Raw genomic sequence first — 16,801 nt, 5'->3', positions numbered from 1 at the left:
CTGTGGAATTTAAGCTTCGGCTGTTTCCAAGTAACATTGCTTTAGAGTGTGCAAAAAACAACACACAACAATCACCAAAAAATAAAACAAAACGCTCCATGAAAGGCCAAAACAGTTGTTGCAAGAAAGGAGACGTTGGAAGCACTGAGAAAACCAAACTTGAGAAAAGTTAGGAAGGGAAATTCTCCGCACAAAATAAAAGGTATTAAAGGGTTCAGTGGAGACAAAACGAGAATCTGAACGGGACCTTTTAAACGGGGGGGGGGGGGGGAGGACCAAGAGCGGGGAAAGGGGGTGGGGAAGAAGGCCAGACTTTGGGTTAAACTTGCACTCTGAGAACCCAAAAATGCGCTCTAGCAGCTTGCAAGAGCAATGAGGCAAATTCTCGAGCGATCACCCGGATACATTGGAATGGTATCTTAAAGATACTTTTGGTATCTGGTCGTTTTAGGTTACACAGACGCTTCTTCAAGTGTCAGGCTGGCAGCCCAATGGAGGAGCTGTTCTCTGGTTACATATATGCTCCTCGGAGTCATTTTTCTGCCTATATGTATATATATAGAATATAGATATATATGCTATTCTGGCAGCACCAGCCCAAAGACGTTTTCCTTGGAAGGGGATCCCCGTTTAATTTCAGAGGGTTTTTACTTCCAAGGAAGGACGCTCAGGACGCTGAGAAGATGAGGAACGTATATCTGGAGAAACCATTCTTTTATTACTATATTTCCATTTACGCGCTTCTAAATTCTAAGATCCGCCAAAACCGGAGCTGAGCATATTCGAAAAATGACGCAATAACATCATCAGCATCATTACCGGAGCAACCTCCTTTGGTTTCTGGTGGGCAAGCCGGACTGTTTTAATTCTGGAGTGACTTGATAATAAAATATATATTGTGTAACCTTGATCGTGGCGTTCTTGGAGGCCGGATTTTGTATATTCCCGTGCGATCATAGATTGAGTAGTGATTAAGAGTTTGGACTAGGCTGGCTTTCCTGTGTTGTGGTCCCATTATATTATGATTTTAATAAATGAACAAATACACAATCCTTCCCCCCTCTGTAGAAGTTACAGCCCTGGACTCTCTGAAGCAAGACAAGGCTTGGAGAGGTAAATAATTCAGTAGATGTACAGCTCAGAGAGTGAGCTGTGGACCAGAAAGGAGGCACCGTTGCGGATCCCCGCCTCAATCTGGAACTCGTGAGGTGAGGTGGCTTCGATGCGAGCCGCGTGGACGTCAGAATGCGGGCCTACCTTACCGGGCTGTTGTAAGTGCCAAGTGCGCGAACATTCTAACCTCTACAAATTATTTCGCGCGTCATCTACACCGTCAATGGGATTTCATTCTAAAGGGCATTAACGTTCCACTGCAAACAAGAGGTGCACGAGCTCTTTCTTTCATGTTCACCTGCTGAAAAGGAGGTGTGTTTAGGTTTCAAGGGCTAGGCTACAACGCAGCGTACCTAGAACAATCCTAGGCGTGTTTACTAGGAAGGTACGTCCCCCCCCCCCATGCACTCAATGAGGCTCAGGCTGCAATCCTGAGGCCACCTTTACCTGGCCTGGGAGTAAGCCCTATTGAACTCAGTGGAGCCTCCTTGGTCGTGCGTTTTCGGGAGTACAGTACATAAAACGAGCCCAGTGGCTATGGGCATAGCCAGGGGCAGAACTGAAGTGATTAGTTAGTTGAGTATTTCTATTGTTTTACTTGATCTTGATTGGGGGGGGGAGCAGCTGCCCCCCCCTCTCGCCCCTTGGCTACGCCCATGCCAGTGGCCCATCTAGTCCAGCATCCCGATCTCACCGTGGTCAACCAGATGCCCGTGAGAAGCCTACAAGCAGGAGCTAAATTCAAGAAGTGTCTCCCCTCTGGTGATCCCCCAGCAACCGGCATTCAGAGGCATGCCACCTTCGACGAGTAAATTCAGAGAAATTCAATTTTTTATTTGTCTGCCTCAATACCATTCAAGCAAACTGTTGCAATGCAATAATAATAATCGATCGTTTTAAAGCTATATATATCTTTGCTATTATTACTTCTTCTTATTCAATAATGATTATTAATTAAGCAATGGGTATTTTTGCTCCCAGGTAATCTTAGGATGGCTCGGGAGGGAGCCCGGACTCGTCCTTCAGAAGCAACAGGTGGGAGAGTCAGAAGTGTTCTCTGCGATTCTGAATGAATGAAGGAATGAATGAATGGACAGCAGACGACAGGCCGCTGCGCTGCGTGGTGTGAGTGAGTGAGTCAGGCCTTTCTTGCTTCCCGCAGGCTTTCCTCCCTTTCACGCCAGCGAGGTTCCCCGCTGGTCCAGCACAGATGCGAGAGGAGAAAGCGAATTGCCCAGAGCCAGATGACAGCTCACCTAGGTGCGAAAATCGCCGACCTTCGCTAAATCCCAGCACAAAGCGACCCACCTCCCACCCCTCGCTCAGCCTGACTGCTATGAAGCTCAGTCTCAGATTTACGTTGTTTTTCTTCATCATTCAGGACCGGTGATTAATACTCTCCAAAATATTCCCATACCCAAAATTATTGGAGTTAAAAAATTTAAATCCCCCAACGCAGATTGTTTCTGTTTCTGCTATGAATTTTGTTTGTATTCTTTATATAGGTTTTTTTTTTAAAAAAAAAGCCATTTTGTGTACACCGCTTAGACGTTCCAAATATTACGCAGTGTATAAATACCTGAAATGAATATATAAATAATGTCCATGCACAAAATGATGCATATATATTTAAAATATCTCAACACAGTTTATTTCTGTTGCTATGATGAATTTTATTTGTTCTTATTCTTTGTATGGTTTTTTTAAAAGAAAAAATATGTCTGCTGTTTTGAAATTCTAAATATTAAGAGGTAAACATGGTTTGGTTCTCTCAATCTAACCTACACCATCATCATCATCATCATCATCATCATCATCATCATCATCATTTTTATAATTTGGGGGGCTCACAGAATACTGTATATCAGAACATAATAAAACATCAAACATTTAAAACTTCCTGATACAGGGCTGCCTTCAAATGTATTGTAATGTCAGATAGTTGTTCATTTCCTTGAGATCTGAAGGGTGTTCCACAGGGCGGGCACCACCACCAAGAAGGCCCTCTGCCTGGTTCCCTGTAACATCTCTTCTTGCAGTGAGGGAACCAGAAGAAGACCCTTGGAGGAGGACCTCAGTGTCCGGGTTGAACGATGGGGGTGGATATGCTCCTTCAGGTATACTGGGCCGAGGCCGTTTAGGGCTTTAAAGGTCAGCACCAACACTTTGAATTGTGCTCAGAAACACACTGGGAGCCAATGAAGATCCATTAGGACCAGTGTTATATGGTCCTGGCGGCCACTCCCGGTCACCAGTCTAGCTGCCGTATTCTGGATTAGTTGTAGTTTCTGGGTCACCTTCAAAGGTAGCCTCACAGGGTTGTTGTGAGGATAAATTGAGGAGGGGAAAACCATGTACACCAGCTTGAGCTCCTTTGAGGTGGGGGGATGTGAGATATAAAATGTAATTAACACACACACACACACACACACACACACACACACACACCATGCATAATCCCCATAATTCCCCAAGGGTGTGGGAAAAGACCAAGTATGGTCAACCTGTGATGTTTTCTGGACTCCAACTCCCATAATCTGACTAGCTATGTTGGACTAGATAACCCCTGTGGTCCCTTCCAGCTCTACCATTCTATTATTCTATGAAACCCTGGAGAGGTGTTGCCAGTCACCACAGACCACTATTCTTCAACTTTGGGGCCTCAGATGTTGTTGGATTACATCTGCCAGCTTCTCAACCTGGCTGGGGATGATGGGAGTTGTAGTCCAGCAACATCTGAGGACCATGTACTGGCACTATATTGGATTGACTCAGCATAAGGCAGCTTCCTATATCCTTAGAAGTGCTGAATGTTGATCAGGCTAACACAGTAGACCAGGCTTCTAGTAAACACCAAGTCTGAGGTTCTATATTGTTTGCCTGATGTAAGTGCCATGTTGAATATCAGATTGGGAGACTTGAATACACACAGAGCTCCAGGAAGCTCATTAATTAGAGCCCTTCTTTCCTTTGAAGAAAAAAGTTTAAAAGTACAAGGTAGCTAACAACCAGGACAGTACAGTGGTACTTCGGGTTACAGACACTTCAGGTTACAGACACCACTAACCCAGAAATAGTACCTCGGGTTAAGAACTTTGCTTCAGGATGAGAACAGAAATTGCAGCGTGGCAGCGTGGCGGCAGCAGGAGGCCCCATTAGCTAAAGTGGTGCTTCAGGTTAAGAACAGTTTCAGGTTAAGAACGGACCTCCAGAACGAATTAAGCTCTTAACCCAAGGTACCACTATATAAAATACAATAAGCAAAAACTGACAGCAGCCCACTATATAAAGTTAACCACTGGAGATTTGACAGGGCAGTCAGAGAATCAAGTATGAAAAGCCATAAAAGTCAGGTGGCTCCATTCGGTTTCTAAACCTTCCTAAAGAGAAAGGTCTTTGCACTACTTCGACAGAAGCCATGGAGGAAATGGCAAGGCAAGTTTCCCTGGGCAGGGAATTTCAGAGGCTCAGCCACAGACATGGCACTCTCAGTGGCCCTTCCTAAACTGGAAAAAGTGGGACATGGAAACTGAGAAGTCTCTTAGGTTGCATTCAATCTTCCTGGATCCTGTGCGCAAACTGTCAAATGTTTGTGTTATTCTCTCTTTGGCTGTCTTGGGGCTCTGGAGAATGCCTGTCCTGCCAGTGTCTGGTGCTGCCCCTGCTATGGCATCACCTGCAAGAAGGAGCTGAGGACAGAAGTCCTCCTTTCCCTTCACAAAGCAGAGAGGTGTTTCCAATACATATTACATACTGTTGTGCATTTGAGAGATTCCATTGTTGAAGTAGCCAGGCCAGCTCCTTGGTGATGGCTCTAAATGCAGGTCTGGTATTGAGAAGGACAAAATCAGAGAGGAATTATGTAAGAGAGAGCTGGGCTTAGAAGCAGGCTGCTGGCGGAAGCCTTAAATCCAAGGCTGTGGTTGTGAGGGATGCAAGACCTTCTTGGGGTGTCAATGCTGTGAGCCCCTCCGTTGTACACTCAGGTTGTATATATGTGTAAAGAAACCATATATGATAAAGACATCACAGTCTCTGCGGTCCCTCATTCCAAGGAAAGCCTGGAACTCCTGGAACCTCACACTGCTCGGAGATTGATGTGCAACAATATTTTGGCATCTCCATCAAAATGTGTGGAAAAGGACTTGGGAGCTTGATGAGCAGAATGAGTATAGTTCATAAAAGCCATAAATTATTCTAGAGCTTTGATCTTACAGGTCTAATCTATGCTCCATCTATCTATTCATCACATGCAGACATACAGTGTATCGACTGGGTATACCGTCCGTCCTTGCACAAACAGGCATTTATCTTCAGTGACAATATTTTGAGTTAACTTATATTGATGATTCACTCCGCTGAATGGATGCTAAATTGGCACAATTTGTAAACTCCGAGACTGAAGGAGCGCATTGTCCCACCACCCTTTGATCTGCCTCATTGGGGCGAGCGGGATAAATAGATCAACCTTTCGTTAAGTATATTGTTGGACGGATTCCCCTCCGCCCTGTATTTGTATGTAACTAGGTCAGTGCAAACAAATGGGCCCGTTCCTCGGCTTGCGCCTCCTCGCAGGCCCCTCATCGCACACGCCTCTTTTGATGATTATCATATCAGAAGCCACCAAGCAGCAGCAATCAGTGGAAGAGACTCGACTGCCCAAGCTTTCTCACGTTCACGTCTGGCTGATTCTCTATGTCGGAGGGATGTGTGTGTGGCTGGGAGAGAGGAGAACCAGCTGGAATGCAGACCAGTATTGGGGGGCCCAGTGGCCAGTGAGTGTCTCTGGGAGACTCCTCACCAGCTAGGCCTCAGGAGGCTGCGCCACCTACAAAATGCGCAGGCACATTGAGGCACAGGCTGACAATCCGAGTCGATGGACACACAAACTCTCTTTCTTCCTCCCTTTCATGCTACTGCCCTATTTGATCTCTGTGCTTCTTTGTTGCCTGCCGTTGTTCACGCCTTGCCCTGATCAAAAACGTATTCCTTCAGATGAGAGTGCGCTGGAATATGTCGGCCAGGGGCAATGGAGTATGGCAAGAGCCAGCCACAATGGGGCATTGAGCAAACAGGCAGCAGTAAGGTGGAGAAAATGTGCTTAAATATACACAAAGCCTTAATGGGACTTTCTCTCCCGCCTCCCCACCCCCCACACTTTTTTTTTTAATAAAAAAAATTGTAATGCATATAGACAACCTCAGCAGCTATTACCTCATTCTCTGCATTGGTGAAACTGAAGTTGTGCTTGTGGAAATGACATCAGTTATCAACACTGTGGAAGACTGGTCTGTCTCAATGGATTTCAAAGCCTTGCCCACATTTTCAGTCTTATTAGGGAGGATGCTACTCTAATGTTCTTCTGTATATGTGAGGTGCAAAGGACTGTGGGAGGTGACTTTCAAGCAATCCTAAATATTATTAATGATGCCAAAGCAAGTTAAAGTAAATATTCTTAATGAGGCCAAAGTAAGGCACAGCCAAGCATCACAGGTTTAAAGTACTGGACCATGGTGGAGCCTAATCCTGAGTGTGCACACTCAAAAATAAGTCCAATTGACTTAGAAAGAATACATAGGATCACTTGAAACCATACAGTTTGATTGAAGTGACTCTCACTGAGTTCAGTGGGGCTTACTCCCAAGTAAGTGCACAAGGTTGAATCTAAAGTCAGGAAAGTTAGCTGACATGATCATCCTGGGGTTCCCTCTCCATGCAGTCTCTAGATCTCTAATCTATGTTCATCCGACTTTCAGCGTGAGCTATGTTCAAGATCTTGTTTTAAATAAGTTGTTGGTGTGGGCACTGGCCTAGGTACATGGTGCGGGGTGGGGAGGTAGAAATGAAGGGTTTCCACAGTGAGCTTTTCATTAGATCAGTTTGAACATATTTACTCAATTGCTATCAGTCAATCTACTCCAAAGAGGGAGGTTGTGAAAAGATACAGAATTGTTTAGGCAAGGAATAGCATGACAGAGCAACATGGAGAGGCCAGCTAACCTGGAACCATTCTCTGTGTTGTGGTCTGCGTTTGTCCTTGTTTTGTGACTACTCTTGTGTATTCTATATTGTCATTGTCAAAACACCTTCCAGCCCACATTTCTGTTGTAAGAAGAAATTAAGAAAACTAAAAGCCTTTTAATTAAAAATGTGTTTATCTTTTTGGATTCTGTTGTGTGTGTGTGTGTGTGTGTGTATATATATATATATATATATATATATATATATATATATATACAAACACACACACACCACCACCACCACCACCACCAATTTATAGCTTGTTATTGTTGTTCAGTCGTTCAGTCGTGTCCGACTCTTCGTGACCCCATGGACCAGAGAACGCCAGGCACGCCTATCTTTCACTGCCTCCCGCACTTTGGCCAAACTCATGCCAGTCGCTTCGAGAACACTGTCCAACCATGAACACTGTCCAGCTTATTGTATAGTAAAAACAAAAATGTTGAGTTCCCAATGATGGCTAAAGAAAAGGCAACAGATATCAATCAATTCTTGTTCTTCAAACAAGAAGTAAAGTGGTTCCTACTTTTCTTGACCTTGAAAGAAGGGTCAGATCTCTCCTATTCTGGGATCTCTAAAGATGCAGTAAGGAGGCTTCTACTATTCTTGTTTTTGAAAAAGTAAGCAAAGTGATGGGTACTATTGGTGCACAACATCCATTTATGTGAATGTACTCTTCTACTATTCCTAAAGCACTTCAGGAAAATGTTGCTGGGCAATATGAATTAAGGCTTTTGAATTATTTGTTGGTTGGTTTTGGCCTACAAAAGTGACCTGTGATGTTTTAAAGTTTGTTCCTCTTCATTATGGGCACAATCCTCTGGGATGTTCCATTCAAATGGATTTTCTTGGTTTTCCTTGCACAATTTCTAGACAATTTCAGTGCTTCAACCGGCAAACTTTCCCAGTGGATTGTTCTCTCAGTCAGTTTGGTTTTCTGAAAACAAAATGCTCTTCAGATCTCCTTTGTTATTGTTTTGTTGAAATGGGGTGGGTGGGGATTTGTCTTCCAGACCCACATTTTATGACATATACGCACTGTCAGAGGTGTTGTTAGGGCAAAGGAGCATGAACCCCACATCTTTTTCTAACTGGGGAGGAGGATCTGTGTTACTGGGTAGGATAGTAATTTGGCAAAGTAAACTGAGATGACTACAGATTAATAAATGGAAGTAATCGAAAGGGGATTGAATTGATTTGGAGCAGGATCTAAAGGGGATTGAATTGATTTGGAGCAGGATTAATGAGGTTAAGCCATTCATTCATTCATTGATTCATTGATTCATTCAATTTCTTAACCACTCTTCACCCTAAAGTCCCAGGGTGGGTTAACAGCAATTTAAAAACACACTATTAAAAACAAATTAAAGCAAATTACAGTTTCAAGATTAGGGCAAGTCTTAAAATATCTATATCTCAGGTGTCAAAGGCCAGGGTAAAGAGACATGACTTTAGCATAGAATGGTAACTACTGTACATAATGAAGGTGCCAGACTTTGTGGGGAGGGAATTCCACAATTTAGGGGCCACCACAGAGAATGCCCTCTCCTGGGCCTTCATTTTGAACTATTGGGGGTGATAAAATTACCACGAGGGTGCTCTTTGCTGATCTTAACATCCAAGAGGGTCTGATGAGAAGGAGGCATTCTTTCAGATATTCAGGGCTTCTTTCAGATATTCAGGGCTATAGTCATTTAGGGCTTTAAACCTAAAGCACCTTGAATTGGGTCCAAAAATGAACTGTCAATCAGTGCAGCAACTTTAAAACAGGGATTATATGAGTTCTAAGCAACTCCAGCCAAGAATCTGGTTTCTGCATTTTAGTCCTTTGGAAGTTTCCAAGTCATCTTAGAGTGCGTTGCAATAGTTCAGTCGGGAAGTTGCCAGTACTGTGGCTAATGAATTAAAGAGGAACTGATTTAGGATAAGATTCAAAGTAAGTGAAGAATTTATCTTGTGTGATTTGGATGGGAACTAAATTGGTTCTCACTTTCTTTGGCATTTAAGTTATAAATGTGTGCCTGCGCACATTTGGGTCTATGGATCTACACCCCAAATCTTTTACATATTTAGCAATGCACCATGTCTGTGAATAAGGAAATGTTTCATAAAATGCTAGTCTGGTGGACAGATTTTGCCCCTCCCTTGGTTTTTGTTGTGTGTTCTGTTCATCAACTCTTTACAATAGCTCATTACCATATTCCATTAAAAATGTGCTAGCTCCTTTTATCATTGTCACTGATCCTTTTTTTAATTTCTCATGCTTATACTGTTTGTGTTTCATTCTTTGAGAAATTAATGAATGAAAATATGTATTCTGCTTTCTTGCCAGCCTATAAAATGTATTCTCTTGCTGATCTTTTACACCAAGAAAGAAAAAGAATGTTGCTGTTATTGTTGTGGAAAACAGTAATAAAAGTTAGCTCAGTGAGTTTTCGTTTTATTATTACTCTTAATATTTCATGAATTGACCTTACAGTACAGCATCAGTTCCTTATAGAAGTGGCATTCTCCACATGGGGTGACCTCTGTTTTATGATTCATCTTCATATACTTACGCAGCAACCTTGATGTTGTAAGCAAATGACGCGTCCTTCTGAGTTTTTAAAAAACCTTCACCATATACAGTAGCTTAACGTAAAATCTGTCTCTACACATACAGAGATAACTATGGAAATCATAACCATCTTGAACAGTACCAATAGCTAAATATAGATATAGGTATAGATTTTCCAGCTGACATTTCTTGCCACAGCTATGAATGAAATGAAACTATCTTTCATTTAAATTTATGCATCCACCCACCCACCCATCCATTTTCTAGTGGTCTCAGAGGATTAGCCATGAATATGATGTAGGACTGAAATGAAAAGCCACAATGTAATACAGAGATGGCCAACTGCTGGGTTCTCAGGGACTCTGTTTTCCAGATAGTGGTCCCAGAAGTCTATTCATTCATTCATTCATTCATTCATTCATTCATTGTTACATTTCACAAAATGTTTATACAGCTTAAGCAATATCTCTGTCTCTATCACGGACTCTGCTACAGTATATCTATATCTATATCTATATCTATATCTATATCTATATCTATATCTATATCTAGTATATCTATATCTATCTACACTGTTTACATAAAATGGTATAATACATTCATTGAAGTCAGCAATAAAAACAGTGGGCATAATACAATTATCAACATATACATAAAATTGACATTTTATTAAAACACCACCACCAAATGTGCATAATAACATTTCATATATGGATAGGGTTGCCTAAAGAAAAAGGTTTTTCGCAAGCGTTTAAAACGATACTAGGGGTTTGCCAGTCTATCATTAAAAGGCAGACCCTTCCTGCCACACAAGCTGACCCTACATAATTCAGTGCTGGATCTTGCCCATCAGGCAATAGCCCAAAGGGTTGACAGATCCAAGGCCACTCATGCTGCAGTAAAGCCTGGGAACTGTGGCTGCTGTGTGTGGAGCAAAGGCAGGAGAACGCTGATCAAGATTTCATGTTGATCATGACTCGCTCCCAGGGGCTCTGCCCATTCTCAGAGCATCTGATACAATTTTAATACACAGGTCTTGGAGCAGCAGCTATCTGTTTTCCAGATCTGAAGACATCCCCGAATAGGGAAGTTTTTAATGTTTTGTTGTGTTTTTAATATTATGTTGGGAGCCTCCCAGAGTGGATGGGGAAACCCAGTCAGATGTGTGGCATATAAATAATAAAATTCTTACTGTTGTTGTTTGCACCATCTTAGCCTTTATGGTACTGTTCCTCCTCTGATGCAAATTCTGAAGCAGCTGCCAGGGCATTATTACAGGCGGCTGCAGTGTAATGTGCAATTTGCCCCCGAGCCAGTGAGTGTTACATGTGAACATGTGAGCATTAGTTTGGGCAAATCTCTGCACACAATTCTTTATAGGAGGACAGGAACAAAATCACTGTCTAACGTCGCAAATGATGCTTTAATGAAGCAAAACTTCCCTGCCTAGGGAATTCAGACAGTGACTGCGCAGTCACTGCTGTGCTATTTCCCGAATGCTATATACAGGCACAAAATATTCCACTCAGAGACATGGCCAGAAAAAGCACTTCAAGGCCCAAAGTCTCATCAGAGTCTTAAATAACTTAAATGTACCACTCCCTCTACCTCCCAGAAAACAAACAAAGTGGTAACCCAGTTTGTTGAAAAAGAACAGATTACATGGGATTTATTTAGCTATATCAAGATTGAAGCAAAAGACAGAGTTTTGTTTTGGAAGGTGGTGTAAATTTGGGAGGGGGGGGATATTGTGCTGAGTGGTCATATAACCACATGCAACCAAGCATGGAACTTCAGGCAATATAGGGTTGGATGACTTAAGATCTTGATGATACTACAGACTGTTATATAAAAGGTGACTTTCCAATTGCAACTTTTATTGTTTAGGAGAGGTGTGGGGAAACCTTTTCAGCTCAATGACCACAAATGGAGGACACGGTCAGAGGCAAACACATCAGGATATTTTCTTTATCTAATCCTAGGGATGGGAAGTTCCCAGTTTTCAGTTTCTGTGCCATTGGGAGCTTTCTTTCTAAAGCTCACTGCCCCTTTGGGTGTGGGATCATGGCCAGTGCCAGATTTAGGGCAGTGTGGGTGGCTCCCCCACACAGGGCACTGAGCCGAAGGAGCTCAAAATTGAGAAAACCCATAATTCAAAAGGTCCATTTGGGGCACCAGGTTGTGGGTTCGAGCCCCATGTTGGGCAAAAGATTCCTGCATTGCAAGGAGTTGGACTAGACGACCCTCGTGGTCCCTTCCAACTCAAAAATTCTATGAAATAAATACCAATTTTAAAAAATGGCCTTGCTCAGTGTTCCATATTACCAAAGATGACCAAAGTCCTCCCCTGTCATGGCTAGGGGAGAACGGTCAAACCTCCCCTTCCCACAAGCGGAAGTCAATGGAAATCACGCCCTGCAACTAGCATTATTATTTTAAAAAACCGACAACACACAAACATAGTCGTTGACTATATAAATTAAAGTACCATCTAGTTTACACTCAATTCCAGCTCAGAAGACTCAATAAAGATCTGCTGTATGGGGTAGCTGTGAAAACAAATTAAATGATTCTGGAAGGCTTACCTGACTATGATTCTGGAAGGCTTACCTGATCCTGAACTTGCTTTTGTTGTTGTTCAGTCGTTCAGTCGTGTCCGACTCTTCGTGACCCCATGGACCAGAGCACGCCAGGCACGCCTATCCTTCACTGCCTCCCACAGTTTGGCCAAACTCATGTTAGTAGCTTCGAGAACACTGTCCAACCATCTCATCCTCTGTCGTCCCCTTCTCCTTGTGCCCTCCATCTTTCCCAACACCAGGGTCTTTTCTAGGGAGTCTTCTCTTCTCATGAGGTGGCCAAAGTACTGGAGCCTCAACTTCAGGATCTGCCCTTCCAGTGAGCACTCAGGGCTGATTTCTTTAAGAATGGATAGGTTTGATCTTCTTGCAGTCCATGGGACTCTCAAGAGTCTCCTGAACTTGCTATCTGCATCTTATTCCAAGCTCCATTGATTCAGGTTTGTTAAAGAAATGCATTTCCTCTGAAGAAAGATGAGCTACGTAGAGCACATTAAGAATTTGATTTGATTCAACGCATTTACACAGGGGGATGCACTTAGAAAAGTACAAAATTATTATTACAACATTTGGGCATTTCTACAGTTTCTATGACCTTTGGGCTGGGGAGGGGTTGAGCAAGCATTATGAAAACAACAGCTTTGTTCTTGTTTCAATGACCACATTTCCCCACAGATTGCTGTATACTATTGTGCTGAAAATAATTCTGAGAGGAACAGTGCATTCTTGAATGTGCAGATCTTTCCGAAAGTTTTAGTAATGTTGGTGCCATCTATAGGAGAAAAGGAAACACTGGGTAAGCTGCTCTGTAATGTCATGGGATAAGTGGGCAGGCCTTCTTATGGATTATTCTGGGGTGGGGTGGAGAAGGAAGGAGTCAACTATTTCAGCTTCCTAGAAATCACAGGGTGCATTTCAACAGCAAAATAAACCTGGATAAGTCTGAAAGCATGTGTGTCAGCAACTGCAGTAGGCTACCTACTTTTACTTTGCCATTCAGGGGGAAAAATGGTACAGACAAAATTATGATCATTTTAAGAGACTGTAGCAGTAGTGCACTCGGGACAGGGCCTCACTAAGCAGGACAGTCCCAAAACTCAGCAGGACAAGCTTATCACATTTTGACGTGAGTGAAGTAATGCACACAACCATCTAAAGAACAGGCTCCCATTGAGACCCTTTAGTTCAGAATAAAAAAATTACCTAAGTGCACTGTGGGATTGTAAGGAAAGTATGGGCACTGATGGGCAGCAGCACAAGCATGAACAAGGTACAGATTATTGTATACCGTCCCTTTTAAGACTTGGAGTACAGCATGCTATTGCTGAGAAAACAAAGAGTTGAAACCATGAACAACTGGAATCAAAGTTTCATAACCTGGCTCAATTCTGTGTCCAGGGCAGCTGTCTACCAGCTTCACCTGGTACACCGGCTGAGATCCTACCAGAGTGGTGCATGCTCTGCTTATCTCCCACTTGGACTACTGCAACACGCTCTATGTGGCACTACCTTTGAAGGTGACCCGGAAACTACAATTAATCCAAAATATGGCAGATAGACTGGTGACTGGGAGTGGCTGCCGAGACCACATGACACCAGCCTTGAAAGACCTACATTAGCTCCCAGTGCGTTTCCAAGCACGTACTATCAGGTGTCTTCTAAAAGTTGTGTATTTCTGTGTATTAAAAATCTTAGAAATACACAACTTTTATAAGACACCTGAAGGCAGCCCTGTATCGGGAGGCTTTTAATGCTTGATGTTTTTATGTGTTTTTGATGTGTTTATTATGTTTTTAGATACGCTGTAAGCCACCCAGGGTGGCTGGTGAAACCCAGCCAGATGAGTGTGGTATAAATATTACAGCCATGATGCAACCAGCCTCTAAAGGATATGGGTTTGGGAGGGGTTTTCTCTTTTTTGCAAGTCTAAATCCTCACAAAATAACAGAATTAGGTGAAGGGGAGAATTGTACCCGATGTCACCAATGACATCACAAGCACTATCAAATTGGTGCCTGTGACATCAGAGCTACCTAATCAGTGCACATGACACTTTTTCTGAGGGTACTCAAGGATACACAGTACCGGCACATACATTTGTTTGTTTGTTTGCAAATGTTGAAAGTGTGGCACTTACTGTAACAACTACATGATGAATACCAACACCCTTTTTCTATTTTAAAAAAGCACTGGTTATTTTTATTGCTATTTAATTTCTTACCATCCCGTTACCATAAGGTCCCAAGGCAGGTTTCAACAAAACAAAAATCAATTCAAACATGTTTCAGATTGATTTCAAATTTTTGGATACACTGCACTAGAAAGGTAAGCCTGTTGGATAATTATTTGTGAAAAATAACATGTTATACAAAGTTCCATGGTTATGGATTTGTTTTGTTCAGACTTGCATGCCTTAGCCCATGGTTGAGGAGCCATTCTCCCTGACATCTGTTCACTACCAAAATCCGACTTTTCCCTTCACCACCTCATGGCTCCTCTTCTTCCAAATTGCCCACAGAACCCCAGATCGCTGTCTCACAATCATGACATGTAACACATCCGCTGAGGTGCCTATATCTGGGCACAATCCTAACTATTGCAATACAGAGAAAATGAATACTGTGCAAATTTCCCAAGGCCAGAAGTATTAGATATTTACAAGATTAAGGATGAAACTCTGTCCCCGCTGAAGTTAGCAGTAAAGTTTGTCTTGAATGTATAGGCCGACAGTTCATCTTAAAACCGCACTTCTGCTGTCAGCTGAATCCATCCACCCATTCCTGCATCAGGGTGGCACAGGTGTAACTTGCGGACAGAATTCAGCTTCATAAATCATCCTGGAATGACGCTGATGGCTGCTGATATAGTGTTGCTGAGAAACTTCCTGTGTGAAATAGCAACTGGGATGGTGCTTTTTGTCCCTCTTGTGCAACCTCTCGAACCTCAGCAATGCTCCTGCCCTCTGCACTGCCCGGTTACTTTTGATGTTGCTCATTAAACAACACAGGCCTATTCCAACGTGGAGATCAATCTTCATTCTCCTCATTCCTGGGAACTTTCAGAGTTGGGCTTGCGAGCTATTGATATATCATCTCCCTCTCTCCTATCTGTTGCTATTTGCAAAAGAAGGGCTCTTTTTATTTTTGTGACCCATGGAATCTGAAAAACAAAACAAGGAAAGCAATTCATAAACCGAGTGAGTCTGAAACGGCTGAACCAAACATCTGTCAGCAGTGGACAGACTGTGGCAGACTTCTACTCCATCAAGAAAGATCTAGGTGCTCAAACGTTAATGCACACAGGTAGTGGGCTGCTTTGTATTATTGTTGTTGTCATTGCACCATCAACTCCTTGCCATAGGAGGTAGATGTGATCATTGCCTACTTCATTGGTCCATTTATTTCAGCACTGTCTGCATGCACTGGCAACAGCTGTCTAGGGTTTCATGCAGGGGGTCTCTCTCAGCCTTACCTGGAGATGTCAAGGATTGAATGGGGGACTTTTTGCACATAGAACATGGATGTACTCTCCCACTGAGCTATGGCCCTTGCCCTTGAACACCACAGACTTCAGCTATTTATTATTTACTGGGGAAAGCACTAAAGTAGAAAGGTCTGGAAAAGACCCCTGTCCCAAACCCTGCTAAACTGTCCTGATTTACTGGCCCATCTGGACCCAGAGCTGTTCAACTCTGGTGGGTGTCTACTGGAAAAGTGAACTGAGCTGTCCACAACAGAATCTGATGGTATAGACCAGGGATGGGGATCCTACAGCCCTTCAGTTGTTGCTTGAGCCCAGCTCCCATCACCCTCAGGCAGGAAGCACAGCCAGTGCTCAGGAATGATGGAAGTTGGAGACAAACAACATCTAGAAGGCCATGGGTTCCCCATCCCTGGTATATGAATTGTTGCACTGCACTCACCCCTATCTCCGATTGGTGCATGATTCCAGGGTTCTATGTGCATATCCAGGGTTGATGTTTCCTTTTGGAATGAGGCACAGTGGAGACAGTGGTGTCCTTATGATATATGTTTTATTTACACATGTACACAACCTGAGCCTAAGATGGAGGGGTTCACAGCATTAACACCCCAAGAAGGTCCTGCTTCTCCCATAGCTGCAAACCTTGGATTCCAGCATAAATCAGGCCTGGTTCTCTCTCTGCCTTTCCAGTCTTCAGCTTTTGCATTCAGCTTCTAGCTCACATGACTCAACTCTCAACTCTGGCCTTTTGTCTTTCTAACTAACCAGGGAGGGAGGCCCACCTATTTTTCCTCTGGCACGGAGACACTCACTTTGTTCCCTTAATGATTCATACTTAGGGGGCACATTACCAGGCTTACTTGATTCATACTTAGGGGGCACATTACCTTTTTCTTTCTACCCGTATTTGCACAAGGTTTTTACAACACCGTGAGGCAACTTCAACGCAACCTCTTCAGTGAGCATTTGTCCTGTTTGTTTGCACAAAGTTTGTCAGGAGGCTATGAGAGATCAGCTGTCTATTTGGGCTTTCGTTCTGATTTGTTTT

This window comes from Lacerta agilis, chromosome 1, assembly GCF_009819535.1.
Source record: "Lacerta agilis isolate rLacAgi1 chromosome 1, rLacAgi1.pri, whole genome shotgun sequence".
Lineage (NCBI taxonomy): Eukaryota > Metazoa > Chordata > Lepidosauria > Squamata > Lacertidae > Lacerta > Lacerta agilis.
Note: the sequence above shows the minus strand (reverse complement) of the source record.